Below are 23,384 nucleotides of genomic sequence, written 5' to 3'. Positions count from 1 at the left end.
CAGGATTATTTAGGAGCAGATACTCTTTATGTCTGCAGTTTAGTCTTAAATGATTCAACAAAAATAAAAATAACAATAGATATTAAATAATAATATATATTTTATATACAGAAAAATGATAAAACAAATGTTGTTAAATATTAACAATTGGTGACTTACTATCCTTGCAACTTCTCTGTAAGCTTTTTTTTTCCAAATAAAAATTAAAAAATAGTAAATTTTTAAAGGTTACTAGCTACACGATCAATTAAGATACCCAAATCCGCTGAATTTCCATGTGTGCAACAAGTATGTATAAAATTAAGTTTAAGATGTGATGACATTAGCAATAGCATGAAAATGCCAAATACATGGAAGTATATTTAAATTAAAATGTACAAAATCTCTACATGGAAAACTATAAAATAACACGTTAAAGATAGAAATGAAAAAGGAGAAAAAAAAGGGGACCTATATCATTTCATAGATTAGAAGACTCAATACTGGAAAAGGGACAATTTTCCCCAAATTAATAAACACTTTATATGCAATCCTGAGAAATATCACAATTTAGGAGTTCCAGTCAAGATGTATTGTATGTCAGCTGTAATTGAAAATTAAAAGGTGTTAAAAAAAAGAATGACATATCACAGCTTTTGTTTCTTTTTAAATTAATGAGCTGATTTAAAAATTCATATGGAAGAGCAAAGGGCCAAGAATAGCCAATGCATTTTGGAAGAACAAAGCTAAAAGTCTCGTTGAACAACTATTAAGACCCATGATAAAGCTATAGTAAATAAATAATACAGCAAGTAAGAAAGACACTATTGTTTTGGCCCAAGTTGGACAAAGTGACCAATAGAACAGTAGAATCTAAAAACAAAGGCAAGTATATATTTATAAAATTAATAAAAAAATAAATTTTGACAAAGTAACAGTGAATTGTAGTAAGACCATTTACAATAGTCTTGTACATAAATGTTGCTGCATCACTTGGATAGGCACATGGAAAAAAATAAACAGTGGCTACCAACTCGAACCATACACAAAAAATGTGGATACAGATCTAGATTGAACAGTAAAACAAGAAACCTTGCAGATGCAAACAGAGCATTTTCATAACCTTTGAATCAGCAAAGATTTGTTAAACTGGGAAATCATAAAGATCTAGTAATATCATTTCCAGGATGGTCTTCACAATGTTGCATGTATGCTTTATAGTCACTTACTTATTCACCCATATGCTTAAACAATTACTTGAGCACCTGTTATCAGCTAAATCCTGCAAGGGATATAAATGGGTAGAAGACATAATCTCTGCTTTTTGGTATCTTCATGTCCCTCCCATAAAGAATAACATTTCTCCCTCTCTTCCCCCTTTCCTCTTCCTTTTCTCGCGTCTTCTTGTACTTCATATTAAAAATGTATTCACTGCCAATGATTCAACTGCACTGTTCAAGCATTTTATGTGTATGAACTCATTTAATCCTCAGTAGTTCCCACTTTACAGAAGAAAAAGCTGAGTCACACAGAGATTAGCTAAAGAATTTGCCAGAGATTAACAGCCCAGCAGAACAGGATTTTAATCCAAGAAATACGTTTTCAGAACTTGAGCTTCTTATCATTATATATGTATATATAATACGAATTATATATATATATATATGTTTTATATCTATCTAAAATTAAGTCTCTTCCAAATTTAAGAATGCTCTCTTCTTGGTCACATTATTATATTATAAACTCAATAAAATAGAAATCTCCAGACACCAAGGGACCGAAGAAACTAGTCAAAGAGTTTCACATTCCATTTACTCCTTAGCACTACCATATTACTCATGCTGCTTTCAGCCATCAACCTGAAGGTTATAGTGTCACTTTTCAGAAGGATGCAGGCAGGGCCCCTGTGTGGCCTTTTTCTCATAATATTCTCGTGAGAAAACTTTCTCATGATATTCAACATTAGTTTATAATAAAACTCTGTAAATTAGGAATAGAAAGCATTGTCCTTAATGTAATAAAAGGTATCTATAATACACCTTTAGTTAACATCAAACTTAATTTTGAAATATTGAATACTTCTTCTAAGATGGAGAGTGAGGCAAAAATGTCCTCTCATCACTTCTGTTTGACATTGTACTGGAGGGCCTAGCCAGTGCTATTGCACAAGGGAAAAAAAATGACACATGAATTGGAAAGAAAGTAGTAAAACTGTCTTCACAGGTGACATAATCACATATGTAGAAAATTTCAAGTAATCTACAAAACAACTAAGAGATTTAATAAGTGAATTTGGCAAAATTTGAAAATACAAGTTCAATGTACTTATATTTCTATATTATTGGCAACAAATAATTCGATAATGAAATTATCCATACGTGAAAAGAAACCTTTCTAGACTTGGGGATTATCAACAGAGAGAATGAATGGATGGCTTCATCTCCATTTATTGCATATTTTACTGGCTTTATCATTTTCTTCTATACAGTTGACCCTGAACAACATGGTTTTGAACTGTGTGGGTCCAATTATTTTCAGTAAAAATCTGTGTATAAGTGACCTTGAGCAGTTCAAACCTATGTTGTTCAAGGGTCAACTGAACATAATTCACTATGAGTACATTTTTTCCCCTATTTTATCATAAGTATTTAATAGGAAGTTAGGAGAACTGTAACATGGGATGTTAGCTAAATGTCGTATTAAATTTTAATTTTGACCTTTTTAAAGTAGATTCTTAAAATAATCTTGGTGAATACACTTTTTCAATGCTCGTATAATTTTAAGATAAAGTTTACTTAGTGTCATTTACTTGACTAATTGATATAAGGTAACCTTTCGTAATTTAGAAACTGGTAGAACTGGCTGAGGATTAAGGGTATTGCTCTCTAAGTGCTGAGATTGTGACAATAAAAGAAGAATATTAAAATAATTTCTTAAAGACATAGCTACTTTGAATTGCATATAATTTATAATTATATAAAATTAGTAATTTCTCCTCCCTACTGTTAATGCTGGTATTAAGTGGCTATTTTAAGCAGATGGAACAATTGCTAAGTTGCTCTAGAGGGAAAAACAAATGACAATTTGTTTCTTCGTTTAAATATAAATTCCCAAAGTAATTAGTATCAAATTAAGTCTCCTATGCCGTCATCACAGTTGCCACCAGATGATAATCATGGTTGAGTTCGCCTTTCTGAAGGGAAAAGAGAGACTTGTACAACATAAGCACACTTGTACTAACTGAACAAGGTTTAGATGTAAAAGTTAATTCCATGTGTGAGTGTCTACCATGACTAAAACTACAATTGCATTGAAGGTACAATCTGCTTTAAAAACAAGCAGCTCGTCTGCTTGAACTCAGGCATTAATGTCTTTTGCCCTTTGACTTGATAGAGATATAAAGTTGTCTTTTAGGAATATTAGGATAACAAAATATTGTGTCTGAGTAGAATATTTCCTTTTATAGAATATAGTTATTGAGGTAAACATTCTCCATTATGTAGTTTCTAATTTGTTAGAAAAATAATGAACTACATTTGTGGGAATGATTTTTAACAATGGTTTAAGAGCTTGACACATACTAAAATTAATTATATAGTTGACAAACAGCAGAAGACTGTGATAAGAAACAAACTGAAGCAATCCAAACAAAACAAAACAAAAAATCTGTGTAAAAATCTGTGTAAAAAATCTCTGTAAATCATCACTATGACCAATACTTGAGGTTATTCTCCACTTACAAGGTGAGGAATTACACCAGCTCATACTGATTTTTGTGGCATGTGTACACACAAAAATTGTTGGATCGCTAAGGTGCGTCAGTCAGTTTCTGAGGAATAACACAAAGCTGTGAGAAGGAAGTCAGTTTTATTCTCAGAATGAAGAAATGAATAGATCACCAGGGTTATCCAGAAAGTATGAACAGAAAAACTCAGTGCTACCTAAGCTGAGGGAGACTTTGAATGAAATCTGATGACTTAAAAGGGCAGCTGAATGAAAGTCAGGAAAAATAAACTTGGTATCAAGAGATGGTAAAGGAATGGATGTGGTGATGATGAGGTAAAAGTGAAAAGTAACCAGGTACAAAGCCTAAGGACTGAGGAACACATAGGTAGTTATTAAAAGATGATCAGTTATAAGGCCAGGGTTAAATCTTTGCTGAGAACGTTGTTGGAGTTGGCTCTAGGGCATCTTATGGAGATAAGTCCTTTGTTCTATGTGTGATAGCTATTTGAGTCTGATTTTTCTTTCTTGCCATGGTCCGACATGATGGAATATCATTTCCTCTCTATGAATAAAATCTTTAATGTCTTGGATGAGGATTTTAATATCAGGGCCACTTAAGGGTCCCAGACTGTACTTGCAAATAAGTAGCCTGAGGTCTAAGATGCTAGAGAGGATGTTGATTGGCTTTACACACACACACACACACACACACACACACACACACACACACACACTACCACACATGTACATATCACGTTTACATTATGTACAGTCCTGGGAAAACAAATGGTGGTTGAGGAGGTGAGATGGAGAGAAGAGGACAGATATGGAGCTTTGGTGTCAACAACAGGCAAGGGACAGGTGAACAAACACTGACAAACAAGATGACAATATCATGTTAAGGCTCTACTGGGAAGGAAAAATCAGGGTAGGACATCATTATAAATCAGAACATTTAAAGATATGCTTGTTTATCTAGAATATTGAAGTGAGTAGATGAGAAGAGGGGACAAATCCTATATTGTCAAAGTTGGTTGATATTTTTAATGTTGAGAAGTTCTGAGGAAAGCATTTATAATTCTGAGTTTACAACCTGAGGTGAACAATGTATCTCATAAGATATTTACTTTGGGCACATATTGCTGAAGATAAATCTGTTATTGAACATAATTTGCGTGTTTAGATTAATTGTGGTTCCATTAAGGTTTAAGAGGGAAGTATCACTTGCACTCAGGGCTTACATGCTCTGAGAACACTACTAAGCAAGCAGAAAAAAAAGTAATTTTAGGAAGTATTTAAGAAGTAATAAACAGTAACTGCCTAACTTTTGGAAACCAGGACAGAAATACAGTATACCATCTGCAGCAGGATTTTAAGGTAACATCATTAATAGTTTGACAACCAGAAATTTATTCCCCTCTCATGAATATCTAGGTCTTTACTGTATCTCCTAAGATGTTTTCCTTTTATGCATGACTCCACTCTAATATAGAAGGAATTTTCTAAAAACGCTTCCTGCTTAACATCCTTCCATTGTTCCTGAAAGCCTTCCTTTCTAAACTGGGGTGGCATAGGAGGGCGCTCAGGATACAGCTCTGACCAACTCCACAATCCACTCATCATGAACTGAGCAAGGTCTCTCTAGTGCTAGCTTTCTTTACACGTTTCAAGTAGGGTTTCCAGGCGGGAATCCCCACCCATTCTCAGGAATTTTTTTTCGCTTTTCTGTTCCTGAATCCTGAGAAAAGTTGGTTGGGAAATTGGGAAAATCGGCTTCTTGAACCCAGGTGGTTGGTAGTATCGGCCGTCACTTTGTGGAAATGATTCATCGTGGAGAACAGAAAACAGTTTATATCTTGGGATTTGGGAACGGAAAGCAAAAAATTTTCTGAGAACGGGTGGGAATTCTCGCCCAGAAACCTTAATTTCAAGCATCTCCTCATTCAGTGGGAGCACTTTCCTCATAGGCATGTTTTCTCTGTCTCCCCAAATTCAGCTTCTATGCAGTGAGTTTATACATAAAAATTCCCCATGGTACCCTTCCATGACGCTTTCCTTGACCTCTCCCTTTGCCCTCAGTTTGCAGGAATCATAGCAGCCATTTTATTGTGTTGTCATGGTCTTTCTTATCTGGGTCCCTGACTTCAATAAAAGTTCTTTCAGGATGAGAGCTCTGTCTTAGTCGTATTTGTATTTCCATTTACTGGTGCAGTAACTGGAATGACACAGGCCACCCAATAAACGTTTATTGAATACACAAATAGACTGTAATGTAGCAAGAACCATATTTTGACCAACAGGCAGGGCCTTCTGGACCCTACACATGTTATGAGTTAGGATAATCCTTAACAACTACCTTTCCTATCCCCTTATTCGCATTAAGTGTCTATTGGGGGCTGGGGGAAGGCCTAATAAAGATCACACTTCCTGCTTCTGCTTTTCGAAGTCTCTCATCCAAAGCCCTCAATGCAATTTCTCTTCTCTAAGCTATTTTTAAAGGGTATTGGAGTGTTTGTTCCTTAGGGAGGAGAGAGGTTGTCATCAGTCATCCAGTTCTTTCCTCCCAATCACATTTGTAACAAGTAGTAATTTACCTCCATGACACGGAGCTCCATTGTTACAAATGCTTGGTGAGACTACATCTACAAGATGTCTGGACAGATTAGGTATTGAACTTGAAACTGTAGAATTAAAATTTTCTAAGGAGCTACTAAAACTGTTTAAATCCTGTAACTATACTAATGGCTTTATTAGCAGTTAGTTTTGTTAATTTATGTTCTTTAGTTCAGACCAACAGATATTATATAGAAACTACAAAAGTGTGAGGAAAAGCCACCGTGAGAGAAAATTCTGTTACAAGGAATCTTAATTATTCTGTTTCACTTAGTATTTTGAGGATGCTGAAATTAGGGACCAATCTGTCTTGACTATTATTGTGATCCTTTTGCTATCTCATTTTTAAAAAATCCATTTTACATAATACCCATGGATTATTACCTCACATTTTTCAGAATACATTTATAGCAGGTGGAAAAAGTTGCAAAAATAAAATAATGTACTTGTTTTAACAGATTGATTATTTATAAAAATGATTCACTGAAAAGGGGCGTATTTCTTAGAAGGAAAAAAAGACCAATAAGTATAACCAATTAACGCTTATCTTTTTTCTTTTAAAGTCCAGTTAAAGGGAAACCACTATTTTCTCAGAGTCCAACTGTCTGTATTAGTAAGTCAAGGGGTTTAGTCATGAAGTGATGAGACTTAGCTTCTATTACATCCTGTTAAAATAATTAGTCACCATTCCCTGAATCAATTGCATCCTCTGTTCAGCCTCACATAAATCATTCAAGTGATGGTGGTAAGGAACTGGCACTTTTTTTTTCCAGGTTTTTGTTGTTTTTGCAGGGACATCCAGTGACTGAGTTTTGACTTTATAGCATATCATAAAAAGGACAAGCAAAAAATAAAGCTGTTATTCTATACAGGTACTTTTCTGAGAGGACTGTAACTTGTAAAGTCCCGTAAGTCTTATTCTCAGGCCAGGTTCTGAGGGTAAGACTTGGGAAAGACAATTGTCCATTTTGATTATTTTATAATAACCTGTAAAAATGAAGTCTGGAAAAAAGATTCGATGATTCAACTTAGAATTTATTACAAAAAATGAGTGCTAGGTGGAACTCGTGCTTATATTGAAAAATAATAAGACGACCACAGCACTATAATTATGAATTCCAAACTGAATTAAGTTGTCCATTAATTGTACTCAAGATAGCAAAAATAATCAGCATATTGTCTAGCCACCGCCTTTTCTTTGCTTTAAAAAAATACTGATTCCAATCTTTTTTGTCTGAAGTTGTATGTTTTCTCTTTACCCATAAACTCCCTACCTCAGATAGGTTTTTCTTCTACTCTAACCCAATTTAATAAAAGAACTTATAGAAATTTTCCTTTATCCCTAAAGATCTGTGTTTACAGCTATGTCAAGTTATTTTGTTTTTCTTCCTGGCCTGAGACATTTGATGTGTCTGAAAATTAAATTTGAAGGTGTGGATTTCAGCCTGGGTTGTGCAAATATTTTTTTATCAGCTCTATGAGACTCCTGAAAGTCTAACCTGAAATGGCTAAATACACTTTTCAAAATTTCCCTTGTCTTATGTAGTTGGAATATTAAGTAAATTGGTAACTTATGAATTCTACTTTCTAACAAATAATAAAATAAATGAAGGTTAGGAGATGGGATATTTTAATAAAGAGCCTAGGTATGTGTGTAATTTATGTATTACTTATTTAAGGAATTAAAATATACAAGAACACAGAACACTATGAATCTACTGAACATGAGTTAATCAATTTTAATTATTCAGACAATGTTTTGATGTCTTATTGTTCTTCTTGGTATTGCCAAGCATGTTATTTGTCATACTGTAGATATAGGAAACATCCATTACAGTAGATATTCAAATGAAAGAATTCCACATAAACTTCGATTGTACTTTTACACACACACACACACATACACACGCCATGTACATGTACATATATTTATATAAGCTGATCAGAAAAAGCAAATGAAGTTTATATCTGGTCTCATCATCTCTAAAGACATCTTACTAATAGGTATTAAGTAATTTGCCTCATAATAAATCCATCAACCAATAAGTCTAATTACCTTAAACAAATAGTCATTGTTATAATGAGTCCATCATCCATCCATAAAATCAAGACTTCTTAAGCCATTGAATCCCTAAAACATTAATGTCCTTCTTTCTGGTCGTCTAGTGATGTTTACTCCTGGCTTTTGCTTTAGTAGCTTTTCATAATAGCACTCTTGGGCATGAGGTTTCATTTAGCAAGAAGGAAAGACATTTGATTCATATTTTTAAAGAGCCTACTATAGCATCTTTTCCCTAAAATATGAATGCATAAGTAGTTTGGTGGACAAAGTCGACAAACCAAACGGGTTTTTCCTGTGAAAAGGCAGCTTTCTTATTCCACAAAGCTACGGTCGCTTTAGTATTCTCTGCAGAGCAAAATCCTTTCCCCGTCATGTGGTCATAAATACATGCTACCACTGGCAGCGATCTTTGCTGTTAATCTTTTTTTATGCACAAACAGATTTATAAAAAAAAAAAATTGCTTTAGTTGTCAATGGTTGGTATCAGTCAGTGTTTTCTAAAATTGAAAATAAATTCTTCCGTTTTTTTTTTTTTTTTTGACTAGCCAGCAATCTCATCCACATTTACTATACCGGGGCCTGCCAAACAACAAATTAAAATCCGTTAGAGTATAAACTGTGCAACTCTACATGGCTCTGAGAAGTCCAAAGTGAGGCGTGAGGTGGTGCTGATGAACGTGCCTCTGATTTACCCTGGCAGTATTTCAGACCAAAAAGAGAGGATGCCACCACTCCAGGGCTGTCAGGTTACAGAGTCACAAAGTTGGCTTAGTCTCTGCAGCCTTGGTTAAATACCTAATCAAACTAATTCAGTGAGAACCAAGCCAGGCAGGAAAGTCTTGTTGAATCTCATTTATGTCAATCAATCGTAGGTATTGAGACCTGGAGGATGTAAGCTGGTATGCGAGCACAGCGCTCCCGAGGGGAATGGTCAGGTATCCCAGGGGAACAGACCCGAAGAATTGGTGAGTGGCTGGTTTTGTACAAACTAAGTGTCTTTATGAGCAGAATCCACACATTTTGGCAGAATAAGGTTAGCAGTATCTCAAGCCCCAGTCTCATGCCTCAAATAATATATATGGGAGCTTTCAAACACTTTAAAGGATGGGAAGGTAGAAACTAAATTAAATTGAGCATCTAATGAAAGCCAGTGCTATTGTAGTTTCAGAATGTTTCTAATAGTGGTATTTACGTACTGATAAGGTTTAAAATGGTTAAGGTGGTCAGGATTCCCTAGGAATGGTAAATATATGTGGTTTTAGGTTTCTCTGCAACATTTTGATTTCCCACGTAGGCGTGGTTCTTCATTTGATTGGTAATGTTGGCACTAGTTCAGACCAGAGCTGTGTAATGACACATGTCATTGGTGATGTCTCATTAACACACCTTAAAAACATTCTGCTCTGAAGATTGAAATGAATGTTTTACTGGAAATAAATGCATGTGCTTATAGTAAATCCATTAGAAAGATGGGTAATTTGACCACAGGTATTGCATGCGGTAAATATGAATACTCTTTTTGGTTATTAGATGAAAAAAGAGGGTAAAATACTGAGATGAGAAAATCACACATTATTCACTGGGGAATTTGGTCAACAATTGATTCTTTGGGCCTTCTTCAATCTGGGAAATCAGGGAAAAGGCAGAAATATCTGTCAGAAAAGAGTTAAGCTTGGTTACATTTAACAGCCCAGAGGCAAATAAACCATGTTTTGTCATTTGAAATTAGTCACAGGCAAAGAATTTTATACCTGGAAGAGTCTTTTGTGATGATCTTATGCAGTTCTGTCTTTCATCCAACTCAGTGGTGCAGGACTAAACACTGAAGACTGAGCTCAGTGTCCTGGTGGTCAAATCAGAACCAGGCTCCCCTATTCAGACTGATGCTCTTTCAACTGTGCTATAGACTTTTCCTGATTTTCTTATTTTTCTTTGTTTTTGAGAGAGTAATTTTTCAAATAATAAATATTGAAAAAACTTACCATTTCCACAAAGTTTAGAGCATTTCAGGCACTGAAAGTGTTGAGTATTTTTATCTCCATTGTGCTGACAAAGAACTGGTCACAGTGACCTTCAATTACCTGCCCAAGTCACACAGAGAGGAAGGTGTGTGTTGCAAGGGTTTTAACGCAGTGGTGTCAACCCAGCTCTAGAGAGCAAATGTCTGACATTATGTAAATGTGCAAAGTGTAATTGAATCTAGGAAGAAGAGGGGCATGAAATGATGTGTAGCTTTAAGTGCATGATTTTTTTTTTAAAGAAAAATCTATGTTCTAGTATTTCACGGGGAAAAAGTATCATGCAATAAAAACAAAATGAAAATAACAGATTCTGTTATGACTTAGAGCCCTGGAGTAGTTGGCCTTTTATTAGGGGTGTGTTACCATATTGTCTAAAGTTGCTCATTTTCTTTAAATCACATTGAGGGTGGTAGGTAAAAGCATCCCCCAATATTTTGGGCAAGGAAGTGCTTTTAAAGGATGAGTTCTTTTCAAGTACAGACTGTACTGAATCTAAGAGGAGCTGTAAGTTTTGTACTTCAGAACTAAATAGATTTATGAGTAGCCAAGCAAATCTTTAAAATACGATTTGAGATGATATGTATGAAAAACAGCTTATACAGAAGGAAGAAAATGTCACAAAGGAATAAATGCACATTACTTATAGTTTAAATACACAGTGTGGTATATAATAAAGTATACTTCATTTCTGACCTTATGTCATAGTAATTTCGTGTTAATAGTCATTGTCTTCATCCCAAATTCTTCTTAGGAAACAGACACATGGAATAATTTTATAGGTAAATGGAGAACATGAGAAATGATTTTCCAAAGTTCAAACTTAAATATGTCATTAGAAACATGAAGTGTTCTCAGAATATCCAAGTAATGCAGGAAACCTAGGGGCTGAAGCCTTTAGGGCCCTTAATTCTTCATGATGACTTAAAAGCTGAAAGACAGGAGTGTATTTTGAGCACGGGGCTATTAACCATAGAGCAGAGAGAAGTCTTTGCCAGCTTTTATTAAATTAGACTTACAAGCTGCCTAGTTTTGGGGTTACAGTTACACTGATGTTTCCTGTTTGCTTGCTTTATTTTTCTTGTTTGTGTATTTGTTTATTTTGCACTTCTTAGTTATGCATTTCCAGAGTGTTCTCTTCTAAATTTAAAATCAGGCAAAATTTCAATATAGCTAAAAGGAAAAATAAGTGAGTGTATTTTTACAATTTCACAAATTACTGAAGCATCATCATCCATACCTCTTATTGACTCTGAGTGCCTATTTTCTCTCTATTCATTATATCAGCTTGAAGCCTGAGTGACCATGAATTTGTCAAAATTTATGATAAGAATGCAAGAACAACAATAAGGATTCTAAGGGCCTAAGTTAGATAATGGATGTGTGTGTGTGTGTGTGTGTGTGTGTGTGTGTGTGTGTTGGTGGATAAATATGTGCTCACCAAAAGAGAGGAAGAAAACAGGGCACCCTGGGTATCATATTGGTGAGGGCATAGTTAAGGAAATAGAAAGAGAGGTAGGTATTTCAAAATGGGGGAGGGTTTGCACTGGAACTTTGTACAAAGTTCTGGAAGGGCTAGAGAAATAAAACAGAGAAAAGCAGGAAAGCTGGAGGAGCCAAAAGGCAGAAGGGGAGATACTCTGAGATGAAAGAACAAATGATGCCCCTACACTGGAGCTCACAGCGCTGTCCCTGCTGCACTGCTGGCAGTGCTGGAACTGAAGATGCTGCCACTGCTGGGGCTCCAAGCTTCTGCAGTCACCCCATGCCACTGCTGCTACAGCAGCCTCTATCAAGTGCCACTGTTGTCAGGGTCAGAAACTGGAAGCTTTTCTCTTCCTCTCACCTTCTGTTCTTCCACCCGTTCCTCCCATGAGCAGGACACAAACAGGAAGCCATACAAAAAAGGGAGTCTGGGAAATGTAGTTTCAGCTTTTCAACCCCAGCTGTTCAGAACCAAGTTTAGGAGGATACATGAGTGGCTGTACTTATACTTGGAATAAACTGCAAAATCACCATCAACTTGGATGCACATTCTTCAGCATGCCAAGGGTGCTGAGAAAAACTAGCATAGGAATTTCTTCTAAATTTTGTTTACATGTTTGGGTACGGGCATTACGATTTATAGTCTATTGCAGAGAATGGTAAACTTTTTCTTGAAGCTCTAGATAGCAAATATTTCAGGCTTATGGAGCACACAGTCTTTGTAGAAACTACCACCTCTGTTATTATAGCATGAAAGGAGCCATAGACAATGGAAAATGAATGAACATAGTTGTGTTCCAGTAAAAGTTTAATTACAAAGATAGATGGCTGGCCTGCAGATCATACTTTGTGGATGCCTGACCTATTGAATAACAGGGTACTAGTTCTTAAATTGTAGAATGATTTGAAAAATACGAACTTATGGTGGTCAGAATTTAAATGCTGTATTAATTTTGATTTAGTTTGCAAATCTTTCTTTGAAGAATGCCTGTATGATATATATGAAAAATGACATCTGTTGTTGATGATTTCAAAATGCTTAGAAGAAAGTATAATTCTTTTATCGTACTGGCAAATAGATGACTGAATGAAAGAAGTTAGAGTATCTGAGATCAGAAACAGGTTTGTCTCAGAATCCCTTTATAAAGGTAGCTCACAATGTGTTATAGAAAGAGGAGACCAATGAAAAAAATCCAGAATGTGTCTCTTTGATGACCGAAGACACAAGTTAGAATTGTGCCAGGCCGGGAGGCCATCAATGACTATGTGAGAAGGCCAAAAGTATGAAGTATTTATAATACCACTTGAATTATAAATTAGAATCATGGAAATCTGGCCCAAACTTGTCTGAAGCTATCAAAAGAATATATAGGGCACACTTAGAGTACTCCTGATGCCAGGACCTTGAAAAGCTGTCTGCACGCAACCGTTTGTTGCACGGTTATTCACAACAGCCAAGATAGGGAAACAAATGTGCATCGATGGATGGTGAATGGATAAACAAAATGTGGTTTATACATACCACGGAATACTATCCAACCTTAAAAATGAAGACAACCCTGCCATTTGCAACTACATGGATGAACCTGGAGGACATTATGCTAAGTGAAGTAAGCCAGTCACAGAAGGACAAATATTGAATATTTCCACTTCCACGAGGTGTCGAAAATAGTGAGATTCGTAGAGGCGGAGAGTGGAATGGTCATTGTCAGGGGCTAGAAGGAGGGGACAATGAGGAGGTGCTAGTCCATGGGTTCAAAGTTTCAGTTACACAGGATGAAAAGGTGTAGAGATCTGCTGCACAGCACCGGACCCAGAGTGAGCAGTCCCGTATTGTGCCTGCTCCTCTCACACAAACTGTCCCTTGTCGCTCTCCCTATTCATTTCAGCAAAGATATCATTTTAGAACACACTATCAGTAGTATGCACATTTCTAAAGTTCTGAGATTTTGTGATTCACCACCACACTATCACCACTCTAGCCATGTCTTTTATCCCTGGGTTTCACAGTTTTCCTTCCAAAGATGAGACGGTAAATATCTGCATGTTTTTTGTGCTATTCCCTCCATCTCAACTCATCTCATTTAAACAACTATTCAAAAAAAGAGAACACACAATTCCACAAGCAAGGCATTCGGAATTTACACAAAGCCCAGGAATGTATCAGACCTCATCTTACAAACTTCCCCGAGCCTTTCTTCTACCCAAATAACAAAAAAGTTAGCTAAAATGCCTACAAGTTAAGAATATTGCCTCAAATCTACACTAATTTACATTAGTAAACAGAATACTTTATATAATGAAATTTTTTCATTCAAGTAGATGGTAATTTTGCACTTCATGAAAAGTACAAGGGAAGAGTTCTTTCTTCAAGTTTGTATGGTTGAAAGGTCCCCATCCAAAAGGTTCTCTAGGATAATAGAACAGGACTTTCTGCAAGGACTATTAAATCTTACCATTTTGGATGTAGGAAACTGCTTACAATATTTCATGCTGGAATTTTTAGTTTAAATAGCAAAGTATTTAAAATTTCAGGCTAAAATTTCTAATAGATCACCCTGGTGCACATATATACCTTAGAACACAGAATCATCCTATGCTAATTTTTAGAAAGCATTCCATTTGTACATGTTTTCTTTTTTCTTTTTTTCATCTGCCACTTCATTTATTTGTTTATTTGCAGGAGGAGTTGAAACAAATTTTAAGGTGTTTTCATTTTTTTCCCCTAAACATGAATCATTCAAATAAAACCAACTTAACTATAGAAACGTAGCAAAGTAAGAGGAAAGTCCAAAACCCCAAGAGGCAAAGTTTGGAAGGGAAAGAGGTGGGTGCAGTCCGCATATACCATATGCATAAATGCCATATGATTCACCTGCTCGGGACCGCCTCCCCAGAAGGCAAGCACAAGGACCCCATTTTAAGAGGATGTTTTCCCCCCACACATCTGAGAATGTTTCAACTTAACGCTTAAGGTTAAAAAAAAAAAGAAAAAAAAGGAAACCCCTCAAACCACCAGCCATAACCACCTTCCTTAATCGATCATAGGAGTTTCTTTTCATTTTATAAAAAGATTAATAAAAAATATTGAAAAAATTATTTTTTCATCTTATATTTGTAAAGATAATAGAATTCGGAAGTATCTTAGGAAACAGACCAGAAACTGCCGTCCAGTTTCCACCCGTTGTGGAGCAGATCAGCAGGACTAGAAAGTTAGGATATTGGAGCTGCTGGTGGAGAATCAGAAAATAAGCCCAAAAGAAATCAGAAACTAAGGGGGAGGGGGCACGCGGGGTGTGGTTAGGAGCAACACCATGTGATAATGGCTGTGCAGAAAAGGGAACACAAGGTGCTTAGAAAGGCCTTGAACTCCTCCTCGACATACAAAACTGATTTGTACAAAGATCCGAGCAGTTTGGTCCCAAACTGAGGTGAACACTTCAATGTTCATTCACATGCTTTGTTTTCGCTTTTAAGAATCAAAGTTGCCCAAATTAAATCTTTCTGCTAATATTATTACATATGCCTAAAAAAGGGGGGAGGGGCTTTTAAAACCAGGATAAGGGAGAAGAAATTGAAAATCATCAAATTAGTCTTTGCTCCAAATGAAATTAAGAACAAAACTGTTGGTTTCTAATAGGGAACAAACCAAAATCCAAGTATCGCTCTCCCCTCCCAGCCCCAGCCCCCACCCCACACACCAACAACAAATGAGAAACACAGCTAAAGCCCAATGTGCTGTGTTCTGCTCAAGAGCTGGGCCTGACCCCAGGCTCCACACCAGCCACCTCTGTCCAGTGCGACGCAGCGCCAGGGATGCTTTCAGCTGTAGTAGGATTCTGCATGGCTGGTAGGGGGTATGGGTGGGATTTTCAGAATCTTCTTGGGGTTCCTCTGTTTAGCTCTTCACCAGCCATTTTCCCAGCGCCTCTCTCCTCTGGGGTGGGGCTCCCATCAAGACTGGCCCCTATTCAGGGGTGGGCTTTAAATTGTCCTTCTCTTCTCGGTTCTCAGTCCCACTCTCGTCATCTTCAATCTCCCTTTCTTCCCCACTGAACTTGTCGTGGGCCGACTTGGGACTGGTGCTGGATTTCCGGAACATGAATCAGCCTGACCCCGGGGAAAGGCTCCTCGCCCCCGGCCCCGGCTCACCTACTTCTCACTGCCTTCGCCTTCACGGTCATCATGCAGGTAACACTTCTTGCTTTTGGGAGTGTACTCAGGGTCCCACTCCTCCTCCCGCTTTCTTTTTTGAAAATCGTTGCTGTTGTTGTTGTTGTTGCCAGAGTAGGTGCCTCTGCCCCAGCCTCTCCCTCTGGCTCGAAAGTGAAAGGTCCCTCGAGCTCTGCCTCCTCTTTCACTTGGACCCACAAAGTCTGTGGTCCCCAAGCTTGATTTGTCAAAGCCCGTGGTGCCCTCCTCTCTATCCTCCACCTCTTCAGCGTACTCCTCCGCTTTGTAGCAGTGGGAGGAGGAGGACGATGACCCGGACTGGGCTCATGATCTACGGTGCTGCTTCTGCTTCTTTGATCCTTTATGCGTTTTCTCGGTTTTCTCAGCTGGTCTTTCCCTCCAGTGGCTTGAGTCTCGGGAATCCACTGAGTCTCTTGATTTACCTCGTGTAAGATCTCTCTCCTTATGTTTTCTACGATGTTCAATATCAAGGCGGAGATGAACAGGATCATCTTTGTATTCTCCCTCAGTCTTGTAGCCAGGTCCCCCGGGGACTCTTCATTTCATCCTGAGCCAAACCATGTTTTCGGAATGTACTGGGGGAAATGTCTATCCTCCTGTGTATCTCTGGGCTTTTCTTGTTTTTAGCTGCATCCTGCTCACTTCCTGTCTTTAAGTATTTAGTAAAGCATTCATGCAATGTCATTCCTGAGGACCCAAAGTGATGCTCTTTGACGTCGTGGACCATGGTCACTATGTGCTGGGCAAACAGCTTGGAGGGGCTCCGCTGAGACTGAGCTGACTGTATGTGTTGGGAAATGGAACGAAATTCCTGTTCCTTTTTGTTGCCATGCACTAGATCTTGACAAAGCTTGCTTCCTGAGCCAATAAGCCACTGGGTCTTGCAAGGTCCTCATCAAAAGAGTCCATCCGGACATTGACCTGGGTCTCCCGAGTTATGGAAAACGAAGACTTCCCCGTGGAAAAGTCTCCTTTGGCTCCTAGCTTCTCTCGGCTCTCAAAGGTCTTTCTTGGGGGACGTGATGAGCTTTTCTCCTGGACTGCTTTGTAAGTGGTCACTCGGAAATTCTTTTCAGGCACGAACCCCCTGTGCCCACTTTCGGTTCTCGCGAGCCCTCCCCATCCTCCGTTTTGGATCTCTCTGAGGAAGACTCCTCCTCCAACTCCTCTGTTTTCCTTTGCTTTTCCTTCCCTGAAGGGGCGTACACCAGGCCCTCCCATTTGCCTGACTTCTTCTCCTCCTGGTTTTTGTTTGCACCTGCTATGACTTTCCATGTAAATTTGGGTTCATCATCAAACTCAGATTCTTTCCTCCCCTTAGCTTTGTCCTTATCTTGGTCATCCATCTCCTCCTTGTGGAGGTCAGCCATCTTCTTCTTAAAGTCATCTCAGAGCTTACACCGTTTGGGAGACTGGCTACCCCGAAAAGCCTTCTCAGAATCAGTTTTGGGAGCAAACAGATCAGATTTCATTTTCCAATCACTCAAGCCCATATCGGAGAAGCTCCCTTTCTCTTTTATTTTCTCTTTATCAGTATTTGTTTGTTTCTATTCCTTATCTTTTCCATTCTCTGTCTTCTGCTCATCTAGATACCTCTCTGTATAGGTTGCTTCTCTTGGAGCAGCGGCCTCCTCCTCCTGAGTCGAGCCATATGTGGAGCTAGTGGCCGGTGGACTCTTACCCACAGGGCTCTTTTTGGATGGACTCAAGGACCCAGAGCCATGGTCAAACTGACCTTGGTGTGTCCCAGCCTGGTACCCAGAACCACTCTGCAGCCCATCTAAGATGTGCTGGAAAGTGGAGGGCTAGGCTTTGGCACAGGGCTAGGACGGGGGGACCGCCGTCTCACCACCACAGACTGGAGGGGGCTTTTCAGAGCAGGGCTTCGCTCCCCGGGACTCAGCTCGGAGGCCGCCGAGGCCCGGATGCACTACCAGCACTGTACGTGCTGCCATCTGCCCACAGCTTTGAGCTCTCAGATGCTTTTGTATCTTCAGAGGTGCCTCCAGAGAACGTCTGCTCCTCGGTCTCGTCTCCCTGGTTATCCCCGGCAGCCTGAGATGGCCGGCTATCCTTGGAAGAGGACTTTTTCTCCTTTGCAGACTTGCGCTTAGGTTCAACTCGGCTGTGGTTAGAGGAAGAACGAGAGGATGAGGAGCGCCTTGACCTGTCAGAGGAAGACTTATCGGAGTTTCTAGAATGGCTTCTGGACCGTGGCAAAGGGGACCTTCTCTTTGGGGACCGGGATCGGGAATGGCCCCAACGAGGACTGTATGCTTGCCGGTAATTCTGCCAATTTGAGCAGTAGTTTCCATAACCTCCGCGGTTATACTGGTCCCACAGATAAAAGCCTCTGTTGCGCCCACGGAAATAATAGGGCCTTCTATAGCCTCTGTTCTGACCTCGGAAATCCCGATTCTGATACACTCTTGGGTGATTCCTCTCTCTGCTATGAGCTGGAGAATATGATCTGGAACGAGACCTAGAACTCAACCTGCACTTCCTCGAATGAGAGATAGATCGACTTCGAGATCGAGACTTCAAAAATGACCGAGAATGCGATCTTGATGCAGATCTTGAGCGAGAAGAACGAGACCCAGACTTGGATTTGTTTGTTTTTGACATCTTTGCAGAGAGGTTCAGTCACTTTTCAATTACACCTTATGAGAGATTCGACTTGCACCAGATCCCAAACAGACACTACCTCAAAGGAACCCTGGCAGTGACACTGGTGTCTCCAGTTTAGTCAGGATGCAATTCTGGGCCCACAGCAGCGATCGCAGCTTCAGCCTCGCAACGGCACAACCGGCCCGAAGCTCTGTACATGTTTCCATACATTAAAAAGAACATTCCTTTTGCAAAATCCATTTGAAGTGATTAGAAGATACTAAGCACACAATTTCATCTTAGAAAACTATGCCAGGAAATTATAATACTAAAATACTAAGTATAATACTAAAATATTAAGTATCATACTAAAACACTGAAAAATTATAATGCTAAACAAAAACTCTCTTCCTCATGTACAAACTGTTGATTACCCAAGACTAGACAATGTCTGTAGTTCGAGTTCTTATGAGTTGCCGTCTATTAACTGTATAGACACACACGTATATGTATGTATATAAATATCTGTATTCATGTACATACATATATTTTCAATACGTAATTTTCCTTGTGCAAAATCAAAACAGCACTGTCTCCTTTTAGACTGATAGAAAGATTCAAGTGATTTCAAACTAGGGAAGGAAGCTAGGTATAATATATTGTTTCAATATTGAATATCACTTTCTATTCCTTAAAAGTTGTTAATTGAAGGAGACACTTTAAACAAGAGAAAACTGCTTGAGGTTGTAGCCTAGTAATAGAGGAAAGACTGAGCGAATGTTTTGTGATGATTTGGACTTCACCATAAGACTCAGTGAGCCCCAGAGTAGCAGTTGATGTTTAATTCATATGGTAAAAGGCAAGTCATAGGTAGATGAAAAACTTTCTACTCTTCCTGCATTGAAGCTTACTGAGATAAAAACAATACATTTTAAATAATGATAATACACTGCAATGGTTCTTTTTGGTTTTACTCTATTGAATAGAGAGATTCCTCTAAAACGAAGTAGGATTGGAGGACAGAAAATCAACTTCCAAAAGGGAGGGAAAAATGTTTCTTGGATGGTCGGCAGAGCTGTGATCCAGGAAAGACATATAGTCTAGTCAGTCTGGCGTTTCTCTAGTGTAAACCACATGCAGACATGGGAAAAGCTAGGGTAATTCTATGTGTTTATTATGGTCAATGTCACACTAAGGTGGCCAAGGCAGTGACCTTGACTTTGCCTTGTGAACATTAATGGTTCTCCTTCATAATTTTATGAAAGCCCAATGGACAGGAAAAAAGCACAGCTAAGCAATTAAACCTGAGAGTGCTGAACATATTTCACTTGAGGAGTTATTGAGAGGTCTGGTCGGTGCCCACAGTAAGGCACTGAGTTTAGCATAAGGCCTGCGAAAATCCCATTGATTTTGTATTGCTAAATTCTGGTCCCCAAGCCCAAAGGTTATGAAAGTTCTGACAAGATATTCATTTCTATTTCTTTTTGCTTATGAGCAATGTAAGTGTGAAACTGTTTTCATCAGATATGATTCAGAGTTACTCTTTGTAATGTTCTAGGAGGGGTAGAGGTTTTTGTAATTATTTCCACGGAAAATTATTGTGTGGGGGTCTTCCTTGACCTTTTTCTATTTGACTCTATTCTATAAACTTATTATAAAATTTACTTCAAAGCATTTTCTTAAAATTGCCAACTTTGCCAGTAATACCAATAAAAATAAGTGAATAAGTAAGCTTTGGGATCCATTATACTAAAGGATATTTACTACACAATCATGGGCAATTGATTAACTTTGATATCTCCGAACCTTAACCAATCCAGAAAATATAACTAATAACACCTGCCTTGTACAAATATGATGAATAAACAAAATAATGCACATAATATGCCTAACTCACAGTAGGTATTCAGTAAATGGTAGGCCTTATTGAAGTTTCATGTTGAAAGCCTTATTGGAGGCCCGTTATAAATTTTGTTCCACCTCAGATATCAAAGATGACTCATCAAATTAATTTGTATAGTAATATGTGTGGCAGAGAGTTTTAGTTTAGCTTTCATGCAAACCCAACTAACTTTTTGTGTTATCTGAGCATTCAACAGACCAGTTGTTCAAGACTTTGATAGATATTGCATCTGCTTAAAAAAAAAAAAAAGTTATTTTACTTTATAGAGATGATGTTGGCATCTTATCCTTAAAAAATAGGTGTGATTGGGGATGGTACAAGTCTATCAAGCATAAGACTTAACAAGGTTGATTTCATTATCTGTATGTCAGGTCCCATCTTCTGTCTCTCAAGGAATTTGGTCGAATTACTCTTATCCTCTCCTGTGTTTTCTCTCTTTCCCCTATTACTGTTTCTTTCTCGTTAGCTTGCACCTTTTCTACCTTACAAACAGACAAGCAAGCCTTGATATTTTTGATATCTGCTCGTATCTCTTCTATCATAAAATCAAACTAAATAATATACCTTCAGTAATACACCTTGACATCTAATATACCTTGACCTCGACTGTCCCGTCAACACACACACACACACACACACACACACAGAGCAAGATTGAGAAGATTCACTAGAAGCAATGCACGGGCTGAAGTTCTCGAACTTTAGCAAGAGTCAGAGTCCCCAGGAGGGCTTTAATGTTTGGCCCCAATCCAGAGTTTCTGATTTGCAAAATCTCAGGTATGTGATGCTGCTATTCAAGGAGACACCATGGCCTAATGCATGCTACGACATCACTAAAAATGAGAAAAATGGTATTCATCAGATCTCCTTTCAGGGAGAGCACTGTGTGTATGTTGACTAGCCCTTCTCTTGCATTTCCTTTTCTTTAATATAAATTATAATTGGCAGTGTGCTGGCAATTTGACTGTACAAAAATACAATGGCCTGATTTGAAGCATTTGCTGATTTCCATGGTGTCAATACTCCCACCTTGGCTTATTTTGAACTATACAAATGTATATCAATGAACTAGAACTTGGGAAAAAATACACACATTTCTGTCTCTTAGAAGCAGGTTGGAGCCAGATCCAGCACACCACTGATTAATGTAAATGTAGACATTTCTTATTGACAGAGAAGCTGAGATAGACACAGGAGAAACTCAGGTAGTCTCACCTTGCTGTGGAATTTCCTTTCTTTAGCTACCATCCATTTTTATTTTCCTTCTCAATGCATTGATCTTTGTTCTGGAAACCCCTAATATGACTTTCTGTCCAATGCGGAAATTATGCATAGATTGTTACTTAGCAAGGGAAGGGGGTGTCTAATATCCCATTATTTATGAAATTTCCCAATCCAGGGTCTAAAAAAAAGGATTTGGTAGAAAATATTAGAGATGGGAGAGGGGTGGAGGGCAGATACTACTACACTGTGAAGCTTCCAGGACCTTCTATTTCAATCCCATATTTGTTTGAATATGTCCAGAAATTATATAGCTAATGACACTCATTAACAATCCTTTCAATTCATAAACTTTCCAGATGTATTTATGTATTTTTTTTTCACCTAAAAGTTCTCTTCAAGTCTCCAAAGAGACAGGAAAATAAGGAAAACTATAGTCAGTGAGAATTGGCAGCGGGACCATTCTCTTTCTCCACTGTGTCCAGGGTTCAGGTTGGTCTCTTCAGTGGAGCTGATGAGAGAAACAGAAGGCGGACCTGTGCTGAAGGATCGGGGGAGCATCATAAATGCTGTCAGGCCTGTTCTTGTCCCATCATTCTAACACACGGGTGCTTTCAGATTATTTTATAAGATCGTAGCACTAAGCCCAAAGAGCACTGGAATCACGTCCCACTCCCAATTCCCAGTCCCAGTGCTAGCCCTAATTTTTTTCTTCAAGTGAAAAACAGACTAACTTAATTTTTTTTTAAATGTTGTTTATCCAGGAGGGGGTGGGGAGCCCATGAGAACAATTCTGTGTAGAAAATGTGCAATCATTTTAGTTCAAAGAATGTAAATTTTTGTCTCTCATGTATTTTATACAAAATAGAAGATGGCAGTAAGTGTGTGCATATGAAATTCTGTTTGGAGAAGCAGAGGCCTGGTACTGGTTTGGAATTTCCCCATGATGCTACACTTGACAATGAGTTATCTTTATGAAAAGAGTTGAAGGTAGTGGATTGTTGGTATAAAGTTGACAAACAGTTGCTTGGGGCTTGCCAAGATCGGATGAAGGTCTGGAAAAAACTGACTCAGTCTTTAAAAAAAAAAATGTGGCCCCAATCCAGTAATATTCTGATGAAGATAAGGCTACATGTGACTAATACAGCTCTTATGCTCTGTAATTTCCTCCAGGTATAGTGTGTCAGCTCTTCCCCAGTGGTAATTTGAGGCAAAAATCTTAGCAAATGTGAACAAGATTTATGGGTTCATTATAGAACATGAGGAACTAGAGAGAAAAATATGCTTCAGTACCTCATTGCTCAAGAAGATGGAGTCCCAGGGGAAAAGTTTTATTGTGGAAAAGAGGAATAGGCAAGCTAGTCCCAGAAAACTACAGAAAAAAATAAAAATAACAAGTGGGAATTAACTTTAAAGAAGTGGTGATGAGATCATGTGCCCTGGTCCGAATCCGCAGATTTTCCCAACTTCGGGTAGCCACCCACTCCTCCTCTTCTCCGTGTACATTGTCTTCAAATGGTTCAGCATTTCCTAAGCCTCATTCCCTTTGTGTAGCTGTTTTTTGAAGATCTTTTTC

The 23,384-nt window shown here is 38.3% G+C and overlaps 1 pseudogene; it reads right to left on the bottom strand.

Annotated features, from left to right (window-relative positions):
• Positions 1-15,850: 15,850 nt before the first annotated feature.
• LOC117025207 (thyroid hormone receptor-associated protein 3-like) lies at positions 15,851-18,702 on the bottom strand (annotated as a pseudogene).
• Positions 18,703-23,384: the final 4,682 nt, after the last annotated feature.

This window comes from Rhinolophus ferrumequinum, chromosome 7, assembly GCF_004115265.2.
Source record: "Rhinolophus ferrumequinum isolate MPI-CBG mRhiFer1 chromosome 7, mRhiFer1_v1.p, whole genome shotgun sequence".
NCBI lineage: Eukaryota > Metazoa > Chordata > Mammalia > Chiroptera > Rhinolophidae > Rhinolophus > Rhinolophus ferrumequinum.
Note: the sequence above shows the minus strand (reverse complement) of the source record. Positions and strands in the feature narration are given on the sequence as shown.